This window comes from Rhinolophus sinicus, linkage group LG06, assembly GCF_036562045.2.
Source record: "Rhinolophus sinicus isolate RSC01 linkage group LG06, ASM3656204v1, whole genome shotgun sequence".
Lineage (NCBI taxonomy): Eukaryota > Metazoa > Chordata > Mammalia > Chiroptera > Rhinolophidae > Rhinolophus > Rhinolophus sinicus.
In genome coordinates this window covers 157,636,407-157,662,175 of record NC_133756.1, presented here as the reverse complement: position 1 = coordinate 157,662,175, position 25,769 = coordinate 157,636,407, and the positions used below count along the sequence as shown (strand labels likewise).

The 25,769-nt window shown below is 52.0% G+C and overlaps 1 long non-coding RNA gene across 2 annotated transcripts; it reads right to left on the bottom strand.

Moving 5' to 3' along the window:
* Nucleotides 1-14,533: 14,533 nt before the first annotated feature.
* Nucleotides 14,534-21,454, bottom strand: LOC141572275 (uncharacterized). Of its 2 annotated transcripts, none has more exons than XR_012497600.1 (3): nucleotides 21,364-21,454; nucleotides 18,219-18,884; nucleotides 14,534-16,447 (listed from the first exon to the last, which is right to left on the bottom strand). It is a non-coding gene; the product is annotated as an uncharacterized LOC141572275 (long non-coding RNA). The 2 variants fall into 2 exon arrangements; XR_012497601.1 differs by having other exon boundaries at nucleotides 14,536-16,447; nucleotides 18,415-18,884.
* Nucleotides 21,455-25,769: the final 4,315 nt, after the last annotated feature.

The following is a 25,769-nucleotide window of genomic DNA, read 5'->3' as shown; positions in this document are numbered from 1 at the left end:
GTCATAAGAGCACCGACCCCATTGCATTGCTGTGAGTGTTGAGTGGGTCAGCACATATGATGCACAAACAGGGCTTGGCACTGTGAGCAGAATAAAAGTCAGCGGCCACTGCTTCCTTTTTAACTGCGTGGAGCTCCCATGGATGAATGTGACATAGCTTATTGAACAAATTCATTATCGTTGGACACTTAGGTTATTTTTGCTTTTCACCGTTCAGCGATGCCCTGATGATGCAGCTTTGTGGGTATAGCTATGGCCGGGTTATCTTCACTGAAGGAGGTGGGGGGACAGGTGTGGCCCATCTCTCACTCCTGCTGAGGGTCTATCCCACTCTGCCTCCTTGGAGCTCTTCAGAGCTGATTTGCACATTTCTTCTCTTCTGGGTTTTTCTATGAGCAGGCTCGAGAGGCAGCGTCCGGGCTCCCTGATGTCTCTCTTGTTCCTGCTGCCTGAATAAATCTAGTCACTTCTCTTGGCCAAGAGAATGTCAGAGTTTTAAAACCATCTGTCAACTGATTTTTTAAAATGTAGTACATTCATACAATGGAATATTATTCGGCAATAAAAAGGAATGGAGGACTGGTACGTGTTACAACATGGATGAACCGTAAAAATATTATGGTAGATAAAAGAAGCTGGACACAAAAGGCCACGTGTTGTATGATCCCATTTACATGAAATGTCCGGAGTAATCGGGAGTGACTGCTAGCAGGTGGAAGGTTTATTTTGGGGGTGATCAAATCGTTGTGCAATCTGATAGTGGTGATGGTTGCACAAACTTGTGAATATACTAAACCCCACTGAACTGTACACTTTAAAGAGAGGAATTTTATCTAATAAACAAATGATAGAAGGCAATTGAAAAGGCCTGGGCACAGGGGGAGGGAGGGAGCTTCCAACCTTCAATACCCAGCTGAATAATCTCTGTACCATGTTTAATCTCTGTACTATGGCCCACCAGGCCCTCCCCAGCCCTCGATGGACATTAGAATCACCTGGTGATGGATTCTCTGGGGTGGGTGTTACCTCCTCCCTGCTGCTACAGCACCTAGCACAAGCCCTGGCATTTAGTAGGGGCTCAAGAAACGTTCACCCAGCCAGGGAGAGAAGGCCCTGGCCCAGAGCAGCCTCTCCCCTCTCCAGGTGCGAGGTTTCTTCAGGAAAAGTGCAGTATCCCATGTAGCCACTAGGGGTCTCCACGCTCCGCCAAATAGCTCCTCCCGGGTCCTTCCAAGAGCTCCGCTCACAACGGGCTAACTTGAGGAGGAGGGTCTACACCCCTGAGCCTGGGATTAGATGATGACTGTGTGGGATGCCAGGCCCTGGCCTCCAGAACGCCACCGGTGGCCCGTCTATCCCTTGGGGTCAGGTCACAGACCCCGGTGAGGATCCCCTTCTGAAACTGTCCAGCACAATGGCAGTGTAAGGGGAAGGGGTCATTGTTGGGGAGTTCACAGCGCTTGAACACCTACTCTGTGCTACCCTTTGTGCCAGCTCATTGTCTTTAATTCCCCACAGCCATAACCCTAGGAAGCAGACATTGTTTTCTCCATTTTATAAATGAGGAAAGTGCAGCTCAGAGAAGTGAAGTAACACAGCCATTGATGGCTCTGGGATTCCAGCTTGACTCTGGCTGGTTTCAAATCCTGTGTTCTCATCACCTACCTCCCCCTTGGGCTCCTGGGGCCTGGCTTCCACAGGAACCGACAGACCCCCCAACACCTACTCAGTCTCTCTCTCACACACACACACACACACACACACACACACACACACACGTGCGTCTTCCCCACCAATATCAGAGCCCAGGTGGGATTGACCCTCTTAGTCCCTCAAACCCCCTCTAATTGAGGGGTGAGCGGTGATAAGTTGTTACAAGATCAGTTGCTCTAATCTAACCATCTCTGCATTTTTAATTTTCTTCCCTCTGAATACACTTTGCATCAAGGGCTCATCTTCTCGGTTCCTAGGAGAATGCTGTGCTTTTCCTTATGTCTTTTTTTTTTTTTTTTTTTTACTGTTATTACAAAAGCAATTTGTGCCATTGCAGAAAACACAGAGACGCTAAGAGAACAGAACTTCTCCCATCCTCACCTCCAGGGACAGCCCAGGCTGACCCATGGGTGGGTGTCCTTCCTCTGCATGCCCTTCTTCCGCCACAGAGCCCGGGACCCCTGGGAGTCTGAGCTGCTTCCATGAAATGGAACTCCTAGGCTGGGAGTCAGACGCAAGGTCTTCGTCCTGCCCTGCCACTGGGTTCTGTGCTTCCTTGGGCAGGATCTTCTTGTCTTGGGATGTGCGTGGGATGATCTTGAAAGGCCATCTGCCCTACCATTCAAGGATTCTGGGCCTGTTGGGAAGGGTGCAAAGCAGACCCAAGGGCTTCTCTCATGCATGACAAGTGAATCTGGGGCTGGGCTAATGAGAGGGGGCTGTCGGGAGCTCCTGGTACAAAGGGGTCTCCTGGAATAATCTGGAGATCAGAGGAGGCAAGGGTGGGCAAGCTCCTACCCGGCTCCAGCTTTGAGCCGACAGGCAACCTTCCCGAGGACAGACAGCTGAGGTGTCCTGTCTCCCGATCAGGGCCAGCTTCACGGGTTTGTAACCTGTGCAGCCCCACAGAGCCCCAAGCTTGGTTTAATGTTCTGCTGTTGCCATCTTGAAATTCTTAATAATTTCTGAACAAGGCCCCCATGTTTTCATTTTGTACTGGGCTCTGCGAATAATGTGGCCAGGCTTGCTCGGATAATAATACCTATTACTGACATGGAACTTGCAGTATGCCAGGCACTACGTGCTTTTCCTATGCATCATTCCTCTGCTCCTTGCAGCAACCAGGACTTGGTCAACAGAGATGATGATATTTCCTGAGTGCTAGGCACGTAATATATGCTAACACTCCAACCCGCTCACAGCAATGCCAGGGGTACTATTGCATTTTATAGATGAGGAACTGAGACCCAGGGAGGTTAAGCAATTTGCCTGCAGTTGCACAACTAGTGCTGGGTTGAGCTATTTGAATCCTCGCTTATCACCCCTATTCATCCTGCCATTGGATGGGGAGCTGGCTGAAAGCCTCTGCCCCTTCCTGCCTGGCTAACCAGGGGCCGTCCCAGGAGCTCTGCAGCCCGACCCTGCCCCAGCCTCCGCCTCAGCTGTGGTGATTGAGTGGCCAATGGTGCCCAAGTGGGTGAGCTGTCAATTTCCATTCCTGCTGCCTCCTGATCTGCTGGCAGCGACTGCGCTCTGCCATCTCCCGTGCTCAGGTGCACGATCTGCTCCCCTGCTCGGGTGCATAGCCTTGGGGCTGAGAAGTGTCACTTTCCATTTCTCCCCACAGTGCTGAGCTCCCTGTACATTCTGGGCTGCAGCTGTGGCTCCAGGGACCCTGGTCCAATAGCCCCGGTTATCACTGGAGATGACAGCGTAGGTGGAGGGGGCTGACACCAGGGGGAAACATAGGTAGCTGGAAATGGGGTGAACAGTCCAAGTGCTCAGAGACTCTCAGCTACTCAGGCTGACTTGCTCAGCCTCTGAGTCTCAGCTCCCACATCTGCAAAATGTGGTAAAGAAAGCAGACCCACCACTTAAGAATTCTGGGTCTGGGGGTACCCAGTCCTGAGTTCAAGTCCCAGGTCTAGCACTTAGCAGGCATATGACCTTGGGTAGGTTACAAAACTGAATTTTAGCATCTTCCTCTGTAAAAATGCGGCAAGAAAAGAGGCATCTGGGTAAGAACTCAGATCTAAAAGACAGACAGGAGTTCAAATCCCAGTTCAGCACCCATTCCTTATGGAACCTCACACAAGTCACTTCACCTTTCTGAGCCCCAGTTTCATGTCTGTCAAGTGGAGATAACCCCTGTGGGCATCCTCCTGTGGGCATCCTCCTGGAGGATGGAGCCTCTTTTACAGTGCCTGGCACTTAATAAGTGCTCAGTAAGCCACAATTACAACTATGACCTCTCAGGGTCACTGTGAGGACCAGAGGGGATTGCTGGGACATCACCAGAGCTGGGACCCTGCTGGACACGTCTGTCAGGCCAGGCCATGGAATGGGGAGGACAAGTGCAGGGCCATCCTCTTACAGCCAGGTTTGGAAGCAGACAGGTTTCCCATGCAAAGGCCCAAGCCCTGGGAATACACAGCTGAGGCCTGGGAAGGCTGACCATAAGGCAGGTGATTGAAGGCCCGGGGCTAAACTTCCAGTGGCTGCCCTGGGGCCACTGACGTAGGACAGGTGTGTGAGGGCAGCCTTATTCAAAGGTGACCATGACCGTGGGGTGGGAGAGAAGAAACCAAGCCCACTGCAGCCTGGGCCACTTTCCAGGCCTCTCAGCTACTCCTTCTGGGAGGCTCTGGGGTCAGGCCTCCTTCCCCCAGCTCCTAGCAGACCCCAGACCTTGCTCTATAAACCTTAAAGCTGTGCTTCCCAAACTGTGCTGTGCACACAAATCCCCAGGAACTTATTAAAATGCTGATTCTGACTCAACAGCGGGGTAGGGCCTGAGAGTCTACATTTCTCACCAGCTCCCAGGGGTGCCAACGCTGGTCTACTCATTGGGAGACCAGACTTTGGGTAGCCAGGATCCAAAACACTGTATAAATGTAGGTCATGGAAATTAATAATAATTTGTAGGGTTACCTGATCTGACTTCAGGAGACTACAAGAGCTTGTCTGGGAGACAATTCTCCCCAGACATCAAAGGGAACATCCCCTCAAGGTCAGAGAATCTGATTTTGCCCCTACGAGCACAGACACTGGGAGACGGCACCTTTCAGCTTGAGTAACGTGAACAGTGGCTTCCAAGCTCTGGACCACACCCCAGCTTCATCAGAACTGAAAAATACAGATTCTGAGTCACAAAAAGACAAATGCTGTATGATTCCATTGATATGAGGTATCTGAAGTAGTCAGATTCATAGAAACAGAAAGTAGAATAGTGGTCGCCAGCGGGGAGGGGAGATGTTGAATGGGTATTGAGCTTCTGGTTTGCAAGATGAAAAGAATTCTGGACATCTGTTTCACAACAATGTGAATTTACTTAAAAATTGCTACAATGGTAAATTTTATGTTGTGTGGTTTTTGCCACAATAATTAAAAAAAAAAAACAGATTCTGGCCCTGACCCCTGAGATCCTATTTAGGTGTGTCTCGGGGAGAGGCTAGGAATCTATTTTTTAAAATCTCCCTGGAGGATCCGGTGTATAGCCAGGCTTGGGGGACACTGGTTGGGGAGAGGCTACACCCTGAATATCTCCCAAGTATGTCCACCTCCCCGCACCCCACCCCCAGGCCTCCATCTGCCCAGCCCCAGGCCCATGCCCCTCCCCCAGCCTCTCTCCACCACGCAGCTGCTCAGGTGACCTTTCTAAATCACAAATCGAATCCTCACCCAGCTGCAATAAAACCTTTGCATGGCCTCCCATTGCCCTTGGAACAAAACAGAAAAAAGCACAGCCTTCTCAGCAGAGTTAGGGAGTCAGGTGCAGTCAGGGGAGTGTGACAATGGGGAGGCTTCGGAGCTATGGCACAGGTCTGGGCAAGGGTCCCGGGACACCAGGAGGCAGAAAGCAATTCTGCTGTGGGGAGGGGGTGGCAGGAAAGCTTCTCAGAGAAGGCATTGCGTGGGGCCTTGGATGCTGAGGTGGTGTTTGTCAAGGACAGGAGCACAGTGGGCTGGGACTCCAGGCCAGGGTCAGGTACAAAGGCAGGGAGGCGATGGCCCCCAGGGGCAGGGAGGGGAGGACAGGGGAGGAGTGAACTGGAAGAACGGTTTCAGGTGAGAGTGAGAAGACGTTGGGGAGGAGCAAGCAGGGAGGAGGTAAAAGCCGCTTTCTTCTGGGAGGGGCTGGGAGGTGGAGGGGGGCGGTGGCGTTGAGGGGCCTCCAGGGCTGGCTCCACCTCAACCTCCTGCAGTCACCCGATCCCCTACTTGGCTGTCCAGGTCTCAGCTCAGGTTACCAGCCTCCGGCCTGAGTCCTCACTGCCCAGCACACTTGGACACTCGGGGTGGGGGCCTGGACAAGGTGATCTGTCTGAGAGGGGCACCATTTGCCCAGAATTCCCAGGGTTTCCCAACTATCTGTTGACACCCCTGCCTCTCAGCCCACTCCCCAAGGGTCTGACTATTCTGTGGCCCCTGCTCCTTTCCTGTGTGGGGTTGTATCTGTGAGAGAGAGTTTCTTCAGTCATGTAGCCACAGTCCCTCTCTTTGCCTGGCTGTGTGTCTGTATCTTTCTGGGTGTCTCTTAAAAGCTGGGGTGCCACAGCACATACGGGTTTATAAGTGAGGCCCCATTAGATTCTCAGGAGTCCCTGGGACCTACCTAGGATGTAAGAGGGGATTCTGGGGGGCCACAGTGATAGGGTCCGGGAATGAGGAAGCTGGGTGAGCTCCAGCTCCACGCCCCCCCAGATGAGGGCACAGCCCAAGTAGAAAGAAAGAGCCCCCTGTGCAGCCACAGCATGGGGCTGGGCCAGTTTCCCTCCAGTCTGCTCCATGCCACAGGGTCACTCCCATCACAGCTGAATGCCTGTCGGGAGCAGCCCTCACCCAGCACGCATTTTAGGAATGTCCCCTTCACCACTGTTAGAGATCAGATAAATGGGTCCTCTGGGGGCTGGGGCTGGAGGCACCCTTTTCACATCCTCTTTCCCGACTGGGGAGGCCTCTTTCCTCTGCAGGTGCTCAGTTTCCCACCTGGAGCACAAGCAAGCTCCCACCCAGGCCATGGGGGCGCCTGGCTGAGCAAGTCAGCCTTGTTTCCTGGCAGAGGACCCATGCTCAGTGTCGCATGCTCAGGGTCGCATGCTCAGGTCAATGTCACGTGGCCCCAGCAAGAGGGACATCACAGACACCTCAGGGCTCATGCAAGGCCTTTCGGGGAGGAGATGGGAAACAGATATCCGTGTAAGCACTGCAAAAGAAATCACATCCATAACTATTGGCAGGAAGGTTCATTGGATGCGGTCAGAAGCTTGTTCCTGGGACAGGTGTGTTAATAGTGCTAAAACATCTGAAAATGCCCAGAGCCACATGGAGGAATGAATAGGCCTGGAGGGTCCAAGGTTACATTGAAAGCACCAGAGAGTGGAAAGAGCCCTGGACCAAGAGTCCAGCCGCTGGATCCCCACTTGGCTTGCCCATCAGCTTCCTGCTGCCCTGCCTCTGGACCTTGAAAAACATGACTGTGTGAAGGCAAGGCTGAGGGACGCTGTGGTCCTGCATCGTGGTATTGTTATCATTATCTCTATTTGGGGGATGAGGAAACTGAGGTTTCCTTAGTGGAGTGCCTTTTGCCCCAGCTGGTGGGTCAGTACTGGACTCCTATTCCAAGCTGAGAGCCATCCATGAAGGGGTGGGACTGGAAGTCTGGTAACTGGCCACTGCCAGGGCAGATATTCCCGTGGTGTCCACTAGGAGGCGCCCTAGGCTGTTTCTTCTCGTTAGCACCAGCGCCTTCCTCCTCAGCCAGTGTGGTCTCCCCTGGGTGGTTTCTGAGCTAGGTTGGGCTGGAGGCCAGCTCCTGGGGCAAGGTGGGAAGTCACACTGGTCCCCCCACCAAACCCACCCCTGTAGGAGCCTCCTGCCCTCACCTTTCAAGAGTGAGGGAGGGAAGAGAGGGGTCTCAAAGTCATAGGGATGTGAGGGCCCATTGGTCCCTTCCTCAGGTACCTCGCGAGACTCATGTGCCAGATGGGAGTCAGCTACAAATTTTAGAGGCTCAGAGAAGGTTAGTAACTTGCTCTATGTCACACAGCCAGGTCTGTCTGATTCTAAATGCCAAAACCCAGTCCTGATTCAGGGGAGGCTGAGGGTGGATGCACTGGACTCAACCTGCCATGTGGCCCACAACAGGCAGGAAGATGCTGGTCAGCTGGGCCTGTCAGCCTCACTGGTGACAAAAGGGCTGAGCCTTCCATAGAGTGTCCCTGCAGTTGCTAAAGGGTCAAGGGCTTGGTCCAGGCAGTCAGGACCAGGCGTGGGGTCCTGTGACAAAGTAGGGAAGACACTCAGCTGACAACTGGTGGACGTCCTTGGCATTGGTTTCAGCATGTTTATCTAAAAGGGTGTGTAAGTGGGGGTGGGGGGTGGGCGCTTGGGACCCCCCAGGTCACTCTGGCTCAGTATTCAGATTTGTCAATATATTTGGAGGAATCAGGATGGTGCCGACTAGAGAGCTGGGGTGGGGAAAGGCCTTCGGGAAAGGGAGTAAAAAGGCTGTGATTTGAGAGGAGTTGTTGAGCAAAGGCTTGGAGAGGCTGAAGGATCCAGCATGAGTTGGTGGACTGCTGACCAGGAGGTGCTGCGGTAATTAAGAGGGGCTGGGCTGGGTGTGGGGAAGTGATAATGATGTTGGGTGTGGTGCCTCATGGCCCTTCTCTCCCTGCCCCACTCTCTGGAGGCTGAGTGTTTGTCCACCACCCACAGTGAGTGACCTGGACTTGCCAGGGAAACCAAGCATTGGAGAAGAGAGCCTCCTTGCCTCCTGAGGGCCAGCCAGCTCCTGCTCTCTGTGCAGTCAGGCTCTTCCTGGCAGGATCCTCCCCCAGAGCAGGCCTGAGCCTCCTGGGTCCCCTCCCCAGCACACATGCCGTCTAACCCCACCCTGTTACTCACGTCAGCACACAATGATGGGAGCAGGGTCAGGCCCAGGGTTGGACTCTGGGCTCAGGGGTAGAGATGAGCACAGCCCGGGCTCCAGGGAGACATGCACAGTGAGGAGGGCTGCTGCAGATGTGGGGGCTCTGTCTCCACAGGAGACAGATATGAATGAGGGGGACACAGGCCAGAGAAGTCATCCTGGAAAATCCCAGCCCTTCCCCAGGCAGGTTATAGAACCTGCTCTCCCAGCCTGGGGCCCTTCCCTCCCTCCCAGCAACGTGTCCAGGGGCACCTGACTTGAATAGGCTATAAATAGAGGGATGACGGAAGGCTCCCGAAGCCCAAGGGAGGGCAGGAGAGAGGGATTCTGATTCTCCCCAGAGGGGCCCAGAGAGCCTGTACTGACAAGCCAACATTTCTGTGATGAGTCTTTGGGCCTGAACAGGGGTCCCCCTGGCAGAGGAGTTCTGGGAGGGGGCATTCAAGCAGAGGGGGCAACCTGGTGAAGCAAGAAATGGAGCAGGTGGTGGCTCAGAGTGGCTGGGCAAAGGCTGCATGGGGTTGTGACAGGTCAGAAACCCAATGGCCAAAGGCCTTGAATGCCAGGGTAAGGGTTTTGCTCTGGGGTCCGGCTTGGCTCTCTCTAGGAGGCACCCTAGACTGTTTCTCCTCCTTGATCTCAGGGTAGTTCTGGTTTTGTGATAGGGAGTTAAGAGCAACACACAAGAACAAGTCAAGGGCAATCCCAAGCCGCCCGGGGCACTGTGCCAGAAAGTACCTGGCCGTCCATCCCCAGTGGAATGGAAGAGCATTATGGTGTGCTGGAGATTGCTAACTATTCCCCAATATCTGTTCTTCCTGTCTCTGTGCCACAGAACCCCTGATTTTCAGCTGGGCGTAAAACCACTTAAAATGAAGACTGCATTTCCCAACCTCCCTTATAGCTGGCTATGGCCATGTGAATACATTCTGCCACTGGGATGTAAAAAGAAGTGTTATTCCAAGACAGGGGATTGCACCTTTTTGCCTCTTCTTCCTTTTGCTGGCTGGAATATGTATGTGACAGCTAGAGCTGGAGTGGCCATCTTGGGTCACGAGGCAGATGTCTCACGTTCAGGTAGACCAAGCAACAAGAAAGGAGTGGGTTTGTGGGGCTGCCTCATCAGTCCTGGACCAGATACCTCCAAACGTTGTTCACGTGGGAGAAAAACGAGCTTCTATGTTGTTTAACACACTATTTCTTTGGGTTTTTCTGTCTCCTTCTGCTGCACATAATAATCCTAAACAACACACAGGTCAGAAGGGAACCTCAAGAGTCCTTACACGCAACTGCTCTGCCACTGAAATAAATCCATAACAAAAAATTAAAAAAGGAAAACCTCAGGGGTATTTACACCTCTTAAGCAGTAACAACATAATTACCTTCCAGGTATCATCCTTGACTCACTGGACACATTGCAGAATCCTCCTTCCCTGCAGTTCTAACAGGATGCTTAGAAATGAGCGGTCTTTGTTAGAGAAAATGTGCAACACCCTGAGAGAGAGCTTGGTTGCTCATGCCAAGCCCCCATCCAGACAAGCCTGGTCTTCTGGATGCCATGACGCAGGGCCTCGTCTCCCGGCCTGAGAGCCACATGCTCACGAGACACCAGAGACGGGAGCCGCTCACTTGAGTAAATACATGAGAGAAACTTTAGCTAACCGTCTCGGCATTCCTGGCTGGGGCCTTTTTCATCCCTTTCCCAATACACAGGGTTATGTGGTTTTTTCTCGGCCGTGATGAAATAATAATAATAATAATAATAATAATAACTCTTGTCATTTAATGAAGATCCTATAGTGTTCAAGTTTCAATGAGATCACTGGACGAAGGCCCCTCCCCTTGGCTAAGAAGGAAATGGAGGCGTACGCAGCCCTTGGCTAAGGATTTAATGGAGCCTTTCTGGGTAACTGAGGGAGTGTTTGGTCGTTAAAGGCCTGGGCGTTGCTCTGCGCGGTCATGCCACTTACTGGATCCAGGGTGGGAGTGTGTCCAGAAGGGGAGGCAGCTGGCTAAACGGTTTCCTCATCCATACATGGCTCAGGTCGTTCTATCTCTGAGTCTTATGTTTGCCTTTAGCCGCAGTTTGGCGTGTGGGGCTCTCAGAACTTGTCAGCCAGGCCACACCTGCAGAGGGAGGGCTGGAGGCCGGCCAGAGGGGCGTCTGCCAGGACTACCCAAGGCTGCCACGAGGACCAAGCCCACCCATTGTCACTGTGTCGGGTCGGGTCAGGGTGCCTCGGCCCTTCCTCATTATCCTGGCTGTTGGGGGAAGGCCCCTCCTGGCGGTGTGTGGTGGGGGTCAGGTGGGGGGGTTTGCACCAGGTATGGCAGGAGGCAGGAGGCTGAGGCTGAGAGGGTGTGAGGTGATTGGAGCCTGATGCCTGGGTTTGAGCCCAGCTCCACCCAGTGATTTAACCTCTCTGAGCCTCAGCTTCCTTATCCGGACAAAGAAGCTCACAATACCTTCCTCCTAGGGCTGTCAGGAGGGTTAGATGCGTTAAGACTCACCACATTTTAGGATGGGTACATGGTACGTAAAACAATCTGGAAGAATATTAGCTGCTTATAATAATAACAATAATTGTTATTATTATTATGATTATATTACAAGGGAGAAGCTCAAACTCAATGAGCCCCCTCAGTGAGGGGAACTTTGGGTAAAGAATTTGACTTCTGAAGTGCTGCCTCAGAAAAGCTCTCTAGCACACACCTTGACGCGTCACCATTCTTGTTGTAAAGCTGTTCAATTACTCCAACCCATCAGGAGAGAAGGTCTCATCCTGTTCAGGAAGGCAGAGGTGTGTAGTGGTTTCCAGCACAGACTCTGGGGCCAGACTGCCTAAGTTTGAATCCAAGCTCTGTGCTTCTGGAACATTCCTTAACCCCTCTGTGCCCTGGTTTCCTCACTTGTGACATGGGCTGAAGACAATGAGTCCCTGAGAGATTTAATGAGATAATAAGTGCCGGGTAAGCCCTGATGACAGCCTGGCATTGGTGGTGTGGGGAGACCAGAGGCCAGGGCAGCAGGAAGGTGCTCCTGAGGGTTTGTGCCCAGGTGCTCCAGTGTGGCCAAGAAGCGTGTGTGTGTGTGTGTGTGTGTGTGTGTGTTGAGCCTTGTGCCCCAGCCCAGCCTCTCAGACCATCCTGGACCTACCTAACCCCCACCCCAGGCTGCGAGAAGAGGGTCGGGGTGAGAAGCCCTGTCTTGGACCTCATTTTCCTGCCTCTGCTGGGGTGGGAGGAGCTGGGTCTCCTAGGCCCAGGCTGAGCTGGCTAAATTTAGGTGCTGGGTTTTAGAAGAAACAATGGTAATTAAGGGGTGTTATGTCCCTTTCCAGCTGCCTCTCCCGTCTTCTGAGCAGTCACACACAACTCAGGCAGGAGGGAGGAGGCGTGGATGACACAGAGGAGGAGTAGATGGACAGTTGGGGATGGAGGAGGTGGGGGGATCCACAGCCTTCACCCCAGACTTGAGGACTCAAGGAGCAGCACTGCCTGGGTCTGGGTACGATCTCGCTGTTGCCCTGGGACCCCTAAGTTGGGGATCACAGGGAGGCGATTTTTAAGCCAAACATCCCAGGGGCATCCTCCCATTAACACCATCCATAAATAGCAAGTCCTGCCCTGAAAGCCATGACCCCCTTGTCATTGGAAGTGCTCTGCCCAGGGGGAAACCTGCACAATTGCAATAGGATTGATACATATGCGCTTAGCAAGTCCTCCCAGCACTTCCGTAAGGAGGGCATTCTCAATCCCAGCTCACAGAAGAGGGAATGGAGAAGTTAGCTGCTCTGGTTTACAGCGCTGAGGCCGGGAGAGCCTGCTTGTGAACCGGGCAGGCTGGCTCCAGAGCCCGCGTTCTTAGCCACGGGCAGATACAGCTGACTCTGGACCACAGTGGCATTCAGTTATCACTCTGTGACCAGAGAAGGATCATCAAGAAGGCTTTGCTAAGAGGTGAGGAGGGAAGGCATTCCAGGTGGTAGGAACTAAAAGGTTCAGTCAGCCCACCCCAAAGTGCACCGGTGTAGAAGCAAGCATGAAGCTTCTGTCTTCGGGTGATAATGATTGCTGCTATATCCTTTAAGCATGAAAACCAGACCTGGATTTCCCAAATAAAAAGTGGGCAGACGGTTTGAATAGACATTTCTCCAGAGAAGATATCCCAATGGCCAATAAGCATGTGAAAAGATACTCAACATCATTAGTCATCATGGAAAAGCAAATCAAAATGATGAGATACCCCTTCACACCCACTAGGATCGCTAGCATCAAAAAGACAGACCATCACAAGTGCTGCCAAGGATGTGAAGAAATTGGAACACTTGTGCATTGTTGGGGGGTTTGCAAAATGGTGCAGCTGCTTTTCCTGGCAATTTCTCAAAAAGTGAAACAAGGAGTTACCGTATGGTCCAGCAATTCCATTCCAAGGTATATACCCAAGAGAATTGAAAACATATATCCACAGAGCACTGTACACTAATGTTCATAGCTGCACTATTCATAAGAGCCCCAAAGTAAAAACAACCCAAATGTCCATCAGTTGATGAATGGATGACCAAGATGTGGTCTAGCCACACAGTGGAATATTATTCAGCCTTAAAAAAGGATGAAAGAGGGGCGACCCGGTGGCTCAGGCAGTTAGAGCTCCACACTCCTAACTCCGAAGGCTGCCAGTTCGATTCCCACATGGGCCAGTGGGCTCTCAACCACAAGGTTGCCAGTTCAATTCCTCGAGTCCCGCAAGGGATGGTGGGCAGTGCCCCCTGCAACTAAGATTGAACACGGCACCTTGAGCTGAGCTGCCACTGAGCTCCTGGATGGCTCAATTGGTTGGAGTGCGTCCTCTCAACCACAAGGTTGCTGGTTAGACTCCCACAAGGGATGGTGGGCTGTGCCCCCTGCAACTAGAAAACGGCAACTAGACCTGGAGCTGAGCTGCGCCCCCCACAACTAAGACTGAAAGGACAACAACTTGAAGCTGAACAGCACCCTCCACAACTAAGATTGAAAGGACAACAACTTGACTTGGAAACAAGTCCTGAAAGTACACACTGTTCCCCAATAAAGTCCTGTTCCCCTTTCTCAATAAAATCTTAAAAAAAAAAAAAAAAGGATGAAAGGATGACATAGCATCCCACATAGTACAACATGCATGAAGCTTGGAGACATTATGCTCAGTGAGAGAGCCAGACACAAAAGGCCACATATTGTATGATTCCATTTATATGAAGTATCCAGAATAGGCAAATTCATAGAAACAGAAAGTAAATTAGTGATTTCTAGGTGCTGGGGGCACAGGATGGTGGGAAGTAACAGCTAATGGGTGCAGGGTTTCTCTGGGGGATGATGTAAGTGTTCTGGAATTAGTGATGGAAGATGTGCTTTGTAAATATATTAAACACCCCTGAATTCTATGCCTTAAAAGGGTAAACTTTATGGTATATGAATTATATATCAGTAAAGCTGATGTGCCTCTAATATTTGCAAGAGCACAAATGGAGACCCACATACCATGTGCCTAAATGTTTAAAAATCAAGCAAACAAGCTGTTAAATAAAATATGTTCCTTTCTCTTACCTTGACAAATACCCCTCCATAATGGCAAAATTGAAAAGTGTGTATAAAGCTATGGTTTTTATATGCTTGGGTACTGGCATGTTTGGATGTTCTGTTGATGGACCGGCTGTGTTTGGACAAGCAAGTGATAAAGACTTACATAATTCATAAATTATTATAGTTTTATTCCATAAAAATGTCCGTGCCTTCATTTCACCAAAGATACTAATTTGTGTTCTAGTAACAGGAGTAATCTAAAAAGACTAAAGAAATACAATATAGTTTTCATCAAAAAGATAAATTATAGTACATTTTAAATTTTAAAAATATTTTTCAAACAGGTAGTTTTCTAAAATGTTCAAAATTATTTACTGACATGAAGAGGCATTATGATTATAAAATAATTATAATTATACAATTATAAAATTATAATTAATATAACATTTAAAATCAAACCTGAATTTTATTAATTTTTAATTAAATGTTATAAACATTTTTTGAAACAATGAACACTAGTTTCAATTGTAGTGTTCAAGGGCCATCTAGTTAGTAATGCAAAGTACTCCAGACACATTTTATCTAAATTTATATATACAAATTTAACAGTGATATGAATTGTTTAAACGTTTCATGGGCATCATTGTGGATATTGCATTAATTCACAAGAACCACTGGAACCAAGAGATAATACAGGAAGAAAACCAAGAAAATGGTCCCTCGACCCCTAATCTGAGGGTGGGACAGAGGGACATCGCACACCTTCCCTGAATCACTCTTTCTAGTGGGTTACTTCTTATAAATGTGTCCATGTGCTGCTTGGTACCCATTTCAACAGCTTTTTTTGTATTTCGGCTATGGGCTCAGATTCAGAACATTTAAGCCGGGAGAGATGTGAGAGATGCTCCAAGTCTAGCTCCATGCCTGTTCCTTTCTGGCCTGAACATTCTGAGTCTAGGCGGCCATTGCCCTCCCCTCCCCACCCTTACACCTCAGTGTAACACTACTTACCCCTAGGGACCAGCCCCCGCTTACTCCCAGCCTCCTCTCTCTCCTCTGCCCCTCATTCTCCTGCCCCCTGGAACATGCTTTTCCCTCACCTTTAGCTCTTACCTTTCCCAGCTTTCCTCCTCAGGGATGGGTGCCCCTCCCTTGGGCTCCCATGTCTCTCTGGGCTTCCCTCAAGGACAAGCTCATGGAAGGCAGGGACCTGCTGCTTCACTCACAGCTCCATCTCAGAACAAGGCCTTGGCCAAGCCGACTGGAGCAGGGGTTGGGCCCCACTTCCTCCACAGCCTTTTCCTCTATGGTGATATCTCTGAATGACAAGTGGGGTCTTCCCAGAGGAGTCTGGGGAGCAGCTGGAGCCAGGTGGGCTGCACTTCGTGGTACTCCCCTTCATGATCCAGAGAGCTGAGGCCAGAGGACCTGGTCCACAGGAAGCCTCTGAGTCCCTCCCTCCCAGATCTCCTCTTTCAGCCTCCCCAGACTTCTAACCCTCAGCTCCCCAAGCTCAGCACAGTTACACATGACAGTTGAGATTCAGGGACCCCGGGTCCAACCTGCCCAGCAAGGCCACTCTCCCTCCCCTTACTGTTCTTTGGCCAAAAACAAAATGTTCAAGCTGGTTCCTTGACCTTAGGGTGTGAGGTGAGGGGAACAGAAGGTAGGCACTGGAGTACACACACCTGGGTTAAACTCCAGCCTCACCACCTACCAGCTGTGTGACTTTCTGAACCTCAGTTTTCCTCATCTGTGAAATGGGAACAATTAGGGCTTTACTTCATAGTGTTGCTATGAGGATTAAGTGAGATAATGCTTCTTATAGAGGGTATAGCAAGTCCTCAATAAATGGGGTAATAATAATACGACATTATTATTATTATTCTCATGAACTTGTATAAACTTGATCCTTATTATTCAGTCAGTCAGTCAACAGGTATGTAGTAGTGTCACTGAGCACAGGCTCCAAATACCCTAATGTAGCCTAGAGCAATGGAGACATCACAGACAGATTCTAATCTGCATCACTGAGAAACCCATTTGGTCACAAGTCAAAGAAAACCTGAAAACTGTGGCTTAAACATTTCAGGGCTTCTTCTCACATAACAAGGAATCTAGGCTTAAGCTGTCCAGAGCTGGTGCACTTGTTCATGATGTCTTCTACCATCATTAGATGTTGGGTTTCAACCTTATGGTGCCACAACAGTTGCCACACCTCCAGGCATCATGCTTAGGTTCCTGGCAAGAAAAACAAAAGTTGGATTCAAAAGGGCAGACCGTGTCACTCGTTGTATTCATTTCCTAGGGCTGCCTTAACAATGTACCACAAACTGGGTGCCTTCCAACAACAAAAATCTGCCCCTTATTTAAAAAAATTATTTAAAAATCTCCTGAAAACTCACACAGTGATAAACCTCACTTCTGTGTATGCTTCACTGGTCAGCCATAGACTCAGTGGAAGCTGGGAAATAGGGAGCATAGTTAGTTCAGGCTAGGCCTGATCCATCCATGTGGATGGCAGACAATGTGACCCATACAAAACTGGAGTGTGGTTAGCAGGGAGGGATGGGTATTAGGTGGACAATCAGCAGTGTTTGCCAAAATCCCCCCACGGAGGGGCTTAGAGTTCATCCTTTCTTGTTCGTATATCAGGGCATCAGGGTTTAGACAGAGGAAGTGGCTTGCAAAGCAGGGGAGGACTGGAACCCAGGCCTTCTAAAGCCACAGGCAGAACTCTTTCTAACACCGCCCCCAAATGATATGAGTTCTTGATTGACAAGTCTGCTTTAGCGGACTCAGGAGCTGGGGACACCCAAGGCTCCAGCACCCAGAATCCTTCAGGAGGAAGGGAGACATTGGCCATATTGGGAGGCGAAGGGCCTTCACTACTGTCACGAACCCCCCGGGACAGAACCAGCTCCTCAGAGTGGCTAGCTGGCAGGCAGCTCATGACCCTTGTCTCCCGTTCTCTTCTGCGCGAGACAGCCGTATAATCTGCCTGTCAGCTGGAGAGAGGGGCAGCCCCTCTCTTCCACCCCCTGCTGAAGCTGATGCTTGAAAGACAGGGTGGCAAGGCAGCCAGTGAGGGAGGGGGTTATGGGCACCAGCTGGTAGGCAGATGGACAAGTGAGAAAAGCAGTGGGACCAGGGGCAGAGCAAAGATGCCAGGTGCCACAGCACTGTCAGAATGGGTAAACTGAGGCAAGACTGAGGCTAGGCCCCTTCCCATGGATAGAGGGAGCTAATAGGTAGGACTTCTCTTGTTGATGGTTCCCTGGGCGAGATCTCTGGGACACCTAACCCAGGTAGAAGGCAGAGGGCAGGGGATGACTTAAGTTGGATCTTGAAGGAGGGGAAGGGATCTTGGAAGCCAAACAGGGAGGGAAAGGCATCCGAGGGAGGGGAACAGCACGAGCAAAGGCATAAGGACCTGCCAGCACGTCAGGGTCAATTCTGCTGTGACTTCCCGTGAGGGGCAGTGAGAGGCATGGGGTAAGAGCCGCTTAGGCAGTGCCTGCTGTGAGCAGGTCTTTTCACTCTTTATTTCATGAATCCCTCCAGCAATCAGAGTCCTCGTCCCATCCCCACTTTACAGGTGAAGGGGCGGAGGCTCCCAAGTCACACCGTGGCTTCCTGCAGCTGGAAGGGTGGGTGAGGAGCCAGTAGTGGAGCCTGGGTTTGGAAAACGGGGAAGCGTTGATGGTCTGAGCAAGAGGAGGGCAATATGGTCCTATCTGTGTTGAAAAGGATCCTTAGTTCTCTTCCTAAAGGGTCCCCCCACACACTCATACCCTTTATTTTCGTGTCTCCTGCTTTCATAGGGGCATGGAGTGGCGGTTAAGTGTGTGGGATCCAGTGGCACACCGCCTGCGTTCAGATCCTGCCCCTCTCACATACCAGCTGTGTGACCAAGGGCAAATTAGTCAACCTTTCTGTCCCTCGGTTTCCCAATGGACTTATCACAAGAGCACCTACTTCACAGTTTCGGTGTGGAGATTGAAAGACTTACATAAAAGGTTTTGTAACATAGCCAGAAAGGTAGCGAATACTCAGCTACTATGACCAGGGCACCATGTCTTGCGATGATATAAGTTTTTGTTCATTTGCTTCATGGGTCTTGTCTCCCCTGGCTACACGGTGGCCCCTGAAGCCTAGGACCGTGTCACTCGTTGTATTCATTTCCCAGGGCTGCCTTAACAACGTACCACACACTGGGCGCCTTCCAACAACAGAAACGTGTTGTCTCACAGTTCTGGAGGCCAGAAGTCTAAAATCAAGGTGTCAGCAGAGCGCTACTCCCTCTGAAACGTGTAGGGGAGGATCCCCGCCCTTTCCTCCTTCTGAGCTTCTGGTGGTGGCCGGCTGTCCTTGCTGTTCCTGGACTCGTAGCTGCATCTCCATCCTTGCCTCTGTTGTCACATGGTGCTGTCGGCTCGTCTCTGTGTCTTTACATGGCCGTCTTCCCTCTTTGTATAAGGACACCAGTCATATTGGATTAGGGCCACCCTACTTTAGCATGACATCGTCTTAACTTGATTACATCGGTTATGACCCTATTTCCAAATAAGGTCATATTCTGAAGTCCTGGGGATTTGACTTCCACATATCCCCTGGGTGGACAAGTTGAACCCCAAACACTCATCAAAGCATCCCCACCACCTGGTCCAAGAGAAACCTGTAGGATAGACAATAAAAATGAATAAATGAGGTCTTACGATTATGAGCCTCTAAGGGCAGGACTCGTGTCCCTGTCTGTGTTGCAGGGACCCAGGGCAAAGCCTGCTCCCCAGAAGGGCCTATAGGTGGGTTTTAATTTAGATGCATCTTGGGGAATTTGCCAGCCAGTTGGCTGACCAAACTATCCATGACGAGAGTCCTCTGGGACCAGAGCAGGTAGGGGTGGAGTTGGGCAGGGTTTGCGCCCCTCAGAGGGCCAGGCCTGACTGCTGAGCCCAAACAGGCTGACAGTATGCTCAGCATTGCCGCCACTCGGCACAGATGGGGCAATCCTCAGAGAGACATCACAGGCAGCCAGGGGTGACTGATGTGTCAGTGTCACTGCTAATCTGGGGACCCAGGCTGCCTATGTGTCAGGCAGTGACTCGCAGTGGGGAGCAAAGGAGATCCTGGCTGTGGGGGCCTGATGCTGAGTCAGGGGACAGTGAGTTCCCCCTGCCTGGGTGAAGAGGGGAGGACAAACTGGTCTCTGCAGTCCCATGTCCCAGGTCCCCAGCCCAGATCCCCCTGGAGCCCTGGCCCCTGCCCCTTCCTGCTGTTTTCTACAAGGCTCCAGCATTGATGGCCAGCCTGGCTGAGCTAGGAGGCCTTGGAGGCAAGAAGGACCGAGGCAGCAGCTGTAAAGGTCAACAGCCCTTGGGACCAGGAACATCCATGATGCAAATGTGGAATTTACACTCCCAGTGCCCGCTGGCCAGCCAGCCTGCCTGCCTGTCTGTATGCTAGCCGGCAGCCTGGGCACTGTGGGCACAGCATATGTCCTGGGCCCTGCCCGGAACTGGGTGGCTCTGGGACCCCCGACTCTGCAGGCACCTCCCTAAGGAGGGTCCTGCGTGTGTGTGTGGGGGACCTCAGCAGGGGCTGGGCAGCACTCCTCTGGCAGGCTCAGCAAGGCCCCTCCCCAGCTTGTCCTGGTGGAACCAGGCCTTCAGACTAGGATTTCCGCCATCAGCTCTCCTGGCTCCATGGCTGAGAGATCCCAGGGGCCAGCCATGGGAAGAAGAAATGGACACCAAGCTGCCCTCTTTTTTGTTTATCTGGTTTCCTCCAGATGCTTTCCAGGGCCAAGTCCATCAATGATGCTTTACTGGTCACCCCAGGCCGAATCTTGGAGCCCTGCTGGGGGCCAGGGACTCTGCTTTCGTCCTCCTAACAACCCTGCCATTATCACCCGGCTGTCCCAGGAGAGGACACGGAGGTTCGGAGAAGAAAGTCACCTGACAAGATCACACACCCATAGAATGCTGGAGCCGGGACTCAAACCCGTGTCTCTGTCATCACCTGCATTGCAGGGAGGAGTGTAATCTTCATGCAGCCCCCACTCTTCCTGGCCACCTTCCCTCAAATTGCTTAGCCCAACAGCCCTGGACATATGCCGTCCACACCGTGTGTGTGTGTGTGTGTGTGTGTGTCCCATTCAGCTGTGCAGTATGAGGTACTGTGCAATGAGCACTGGGCCAGGAATCCAGGACCGGATCTTCGCCTGGCTTGCTGAGTGATCTTGAGACCTTCATCTAGCCTCTCAGAGCCTCAGACTTGTCAGTGACCCCCAGGGCATTGGGCAGGGATCTTTCTCGGTCAGCCCCCTGCCCACTCTCTCTGTCTGGAAACCCCAGGGCTGAGTTGACTGCCTCTCTTTGCTCTTCCAGCTCCCACCTGCCCCCAGAAACCAGTGCAGAACTTGACCCCTTGTGGGTGCTTGATACAGTTCCTCCTTGCCCAAGTGACAAAACTGCCATTCTAAGTCCCTGGGACACCGTCCACTGCCTCCTCAGAGGCTTCTAGAGTTCAATCTTCATTTGCAAACTCTGTCTCTGTCTCTGTCTCTCTGTCTCTCTGTCTCTGTCTCTCTCTCTCTCTCTCTCTCTCTCTCTCTCTCTCTCTCTCTCTCACACACACACACACACACACACACACACACACGCCCTGCCTGGGGAGCCCTTCCCCACTGTCCATCATGTCACATCATGTCACACTCGGCTACTGGACCATCAGAGTCTTTAATCCTATTGACATTTAGTTAACGAGTTTCTGCCGATGTTGACAGAACCTCCTGCCCCACCCATTACTGGACAGGCCTGGATCAGAGTTCAGAGTTGTTGAGCCATTTGGGGCCTAGGGGGAGGGGAGCAGGAGAAAAGGCCTTAGTAGGGAAGGCCTCGCAGCCTCCTGGTGGATGGTACAAAGGGGAACAGTACCTCCTGGCCCCTGGAGTCTCTCAGCCTGCTTTGGGATAGTGACCAGCCCTGGAAGAGCTGGCAGATGTGGGAGGTTTGCAGGAGGCCATGGGCTCAGTGAGGCCCAGTAATGGCAGAGGGATAGGCCCAGGGGCACGCAGTGATGTGCACACCTCCTCGACTCAGTGCCCTCCTTCCCCTACCTCTGGGCTCGCCAGGGGTGAATCCAGACACACTCACCAGCTGGTTGTTGGTCGTGACAGAGAGAGCTGGGGGCACAGACTCAGAGGGCCGCTGGGGCTCTGGGTTCCCTGGGGAGGGCAGGGGCAGCGCTCCGGAAAGGGAGAGGCCTGGGGGAGCAGCCTGCGGAAGTTGCTGCCAGGAAACGAACCCCTGTGAGTGCCAAGGGAGTTGGTGTTGACTCTGCTGTTGGAGGATGTCAACCTGCAGAGCATAGGACCAGTGGAGCCCACCTCCCACGGAGCCTTCGCCCTGGGAGGGCAGATGTGGGGCTCACTGCATCCTTTTGAGGGAGTCCCACCCCCAGGCAGGGCTGTGGGGGACCAAGTCTTCACCCATCACCCACTTCTGGGAGCAATATTCCTGGATGGGCAAAGAGCCCGGTGGGGTTGGGTTGGGCAGGGACGGGGTGGTCCCAGGCCTGGGGATGTTTAGCAGCACTTCACAGCCGAGCAGCTGAGAATGAAGAAGGAACGCGGGCACCAGGCAGACAATCCGGATTCAAATCTCCGCTCTGCCTCCTCAAAGTTGTGGGACCTTAAGAAAGTACCTAACCCCTCCGGACCTCAGTTTTCTCTTGTATAAAGTGCGACAACTACTATCTGCTTCTAGTGGTTCTTTGTGAGAAATGAGCATAATGTCACTTGTAACATAGGCCTTCCTGCTCAGTAAATAGCCAACAATATAATTGCTGTTTTAAAATTTCTAATCACACTGACATACCATCATTCAAATATCAGATTGGCAAAGCACACAGAGTTTGATAAAACACTATGCTGGCAAAACTGTGGCAGAACAGACACATGCAGACATGGCTGGTGGGGAGGGCAATTTGACCCTCTCCATCCCTTCACAGTTGCACGTAGACGCGTCCAACCCAGCCATTCCACTCATGGGAATTTTCCTGTAGGGTCACTAGCACGCATTTGAAGTGGCATACATACAAGATTATTTATTGCAACATTTAATGTAATTGCCAAAGACTCGAAACAAACTAAATGTCCTTCAGTAGGGAATCGGTTAAATGATTTGTGGTCCCTCCATACGATGAAATAATCTGCAACCATAAAATAAGAATGAGGAACTGTTTCTCAGTTGACATAGAAAAATAACCAAGATATATTTTTAAGGGAAGAAAGCCAGGTGCACAGCAGGATGTGTATATATTTTAAAAGGCTAACAAATGAGAGCTTATGTGAAGGTGATGACTTGTCCATAGAGCGTCTCTGGAAGAACACAAGAGCTGGCAACAATGCCCCTCTCTGGAGAGGGGTCCTGGGTGGCCGGGGCAGAGCAGAGAAACGACTTTCACTCTACATCCTTTTCGAATTTTGAATCATGTGAATTCATGGCCCATTCAAAATATAAATGTAAATTACTTTTTAATTTTATTTTTGTAAATTATTTTTTAAATATCCATTTTTTTATTAGATCCTCCTGGCCGAGATTGAACTTCAGATGTGCTTTAGCTCTGTGTTTCTGGGGGTGCGAATGCTGACTGGGGAGCCTCAGAAGCTGGGCTCAGGGGTCTGGGCAGTGAGGAGGGACCCCCACACCGAGAGCTAGGTGGGCCAGGCCTAGAACCTCAAACCCACCCCAGAGGTGGGAAAAGGTTGGCACTGAGGAGCTGCATTGGCACCTGCCCAACCATGGCCCCCAAGCCGGTGTGAAGCCCTTGAGAACAGTTTCTGCCCACATACGACTGATTCTGGCTCGCAGCAGACATGCTAAGGTGCGGCGGGTGGGTGTGAATGGATGTGGAGGGTCCTTGGGTTGAGGTCACCACTGCCCCTTGTGGGAGGAAGGTTTGGACATTCTACATCCTCTCAACAGTCATTGTCAAATGCCCACCCCTTTCTCCAGGAATTCGGACCTTCTGGCACCCAACGTGTTCAGAGTCCCACCAGGGGAAGGTTCTTCCCACTCACCGAGCACTTGCTGTGTACCTGTGTCAGGCGATTTCCCTCACGATGGAACAGACCTGGAGTAGCCAGGACTGCCGTTTCACCTGTCCACACTCCCTGGGGGGTGAGCCAAGCTAGTACCTGCCCCCTGGCAAGTGGGTAGCTGGGGCTGGCCCTGTCTTCAGCCTCCCTGGCCGGACCCCCTGCCCACTCCCAGGGTCTAGTCAGCCCTGATGCCAGAGTGCCTATAGCCCCTGGGTGTGGCAGCATCACAGGCACCCATGTGGGGTGGGCCATACGAGCTCTGCTGCCAGGAGACGGTCTCCCTGGATCCTGACTCTGAGGCAGCAGAGCTGTGGAGGAGGGAGGATGTCACCCACCCCCTCCCAGAAGCAGCGGATGGTTGGTGCTGGGTTCCCGGAGATGGGGGAGGGCCCTCCACCAGGATGGGTCACTGGGGCTGCCTGGTGTGCAAAAAACGTCTCCCGGTCATTGTTAGTCATGGGACCGAGGGTAGGTGGCTCCCTAGGGACAAAGGCCTCTGATGACAGCTTTTCCTGTGTAGCCAACACCAGAGGGCCTTCGCTGGGCTTCATAAATGGAGGAAGGGTCTGCCTACAGCTGTCAGAACAGGTGATAAGCCAGGACCCTCACATACACCATCACTAAACCTCGTGAGAAGCTGGGGTACATATTCCCATTTTGCAGAAACTAAGGTTCAGAGAGATGATGACTTGCTCTGAAGTCACACACCTGCCCCCAAAGTCCCTGGTCTCTTTTCTGTCTCCCACCCACCACCTCTTCCCCCCATAGGTGCTTGTATGTCCTGGGTGTACTCACAGGCCAGGTGGCAATGGAACCGGGTAAAGCCTACAGGAATGAGCCCTCCAGGAAGAGGGTGCAGCTCACACAAAAGCATAGAGGTGGGACCACTCAGACCGTGGACAGGAAGTGTGAGACGCGAGCCCAGCGTGGGGGACAATCACGGGGAATGGAGGGGGGCCAAGAGGCTGGTCAGGAGGGATGGGGTCCAAACGCCAGGATAGAAACCTATCCGGTGAGCATTGGGGCAACACGGGGTTTCTGACTGGGGACAGGCATGATGAGAAGTGTCTTTCCAGAAGGTGATTCCCAGAGTAGATGAGCAGGGCCGCAGTGGGGAATCAACGCAGGCAGCGAGGCCCTGAGACGGGTGCAGTGAGAAGCAGAACGGGGTAATGACGGGAGGCTTCTGGAGTAAGGACGCTTAGCCTGCAGTGCAGCTGTACTGCTTACCAGCAGCGTGACCTTGGGCCAGTTGTGTGGCCCTTCTGGGCCTAAGTCATCTCATCTATAAAAGGAGGAGGATGATAATACATCTCCTAGGGCTGTTGTGAAACAAAGTGAAGTAAGACACGTTCAGCACTGAGAGCAGAGCCTGTTGAACATGCTAAACACTGCGTCTTAGCTACCTGCTCTATCTGGTTATTACTGGCTTCCTGACACTCAGCCTCGTGCTATGTGACATGTCGGTTCTGTGTTCCTGTTCTTGGAGGGGAAGCAAACGGGAAGACATGAAGCCCAGTGGGAAAGGAGGAGTTGTCCTCACTGCAGACTTAGGGATCCCTCGCCCAGATCGAGGTGGCCCCAGTGTTTTCAGGCCCCTGGTAGGTGACCAGACAGGCCAGGATTGACCCTGATGGCTGGGTCCCTGCCACACCCTGTCTTTGCCCCATTTCCATGTGGACGGGGGACTTCATATCATTTTCCCTGAGCAAGAATCACTGTGTCCACTTATCAAGGCTCCAAGTCAGGCTCCAGTGTCCCCCTGCTGAGCCCAGGAAGAGGGGGAGGGGTGACGTCTGGGCAGTGGGCCGGCGGGCACACCCAGGTTTGCAAAGGCCACAGGAGCGGGCTCAGAGTCATGGTTGGTGGAAGGTCAGGGGCAAGGTGGGCCTGGTGTAACAGCAGTAGCAGTCGTGTGTGTGTGTGTGTGTGTGTGTGTGTGTGTGTGTGTGTGTGTGTGTGTGAGTGTGTGTGTGTGTGTGTGTGTGTGAGAGAGAGAGAGAGAGAGAGAGAGACAGAGAGAAAGACAGAGAGAGAGAGAGAGACAGAGAGAGAGAGATAAGCCCTTCGCAGGCGGTTGCTTGGGTGAGCAGACACGCTCCGAGTCATTTGGCTGTAATAACTCTAATCTGCTCATTACCACTCCTGGACTGACGGGTGACTCAGGCCCGAGCTGCCCAGGGTCCCTGCCTTCCTAACCCCCATTCCACCCTCCTCCCGCTCACATCTGTGCAACAGCTGGGCTCTGGGACAGTCAGTTCTCAGCAGACCTGGCACCATCTGCTTCCCTTGGAGAGTCAGGCTCTGCAGAGGGTGCATCCAGGGTGGTTAGACCCCCAGGAAGGGCAGGTGGAACTAAGGTACACCTGGCCTGATGTTAGGATGATCTGAGACTCACTCCGCTCCCCACAAATGGGGCAGAGGTGCAGGCTGGGGACTCGGAAGGCCTGGGGTCTC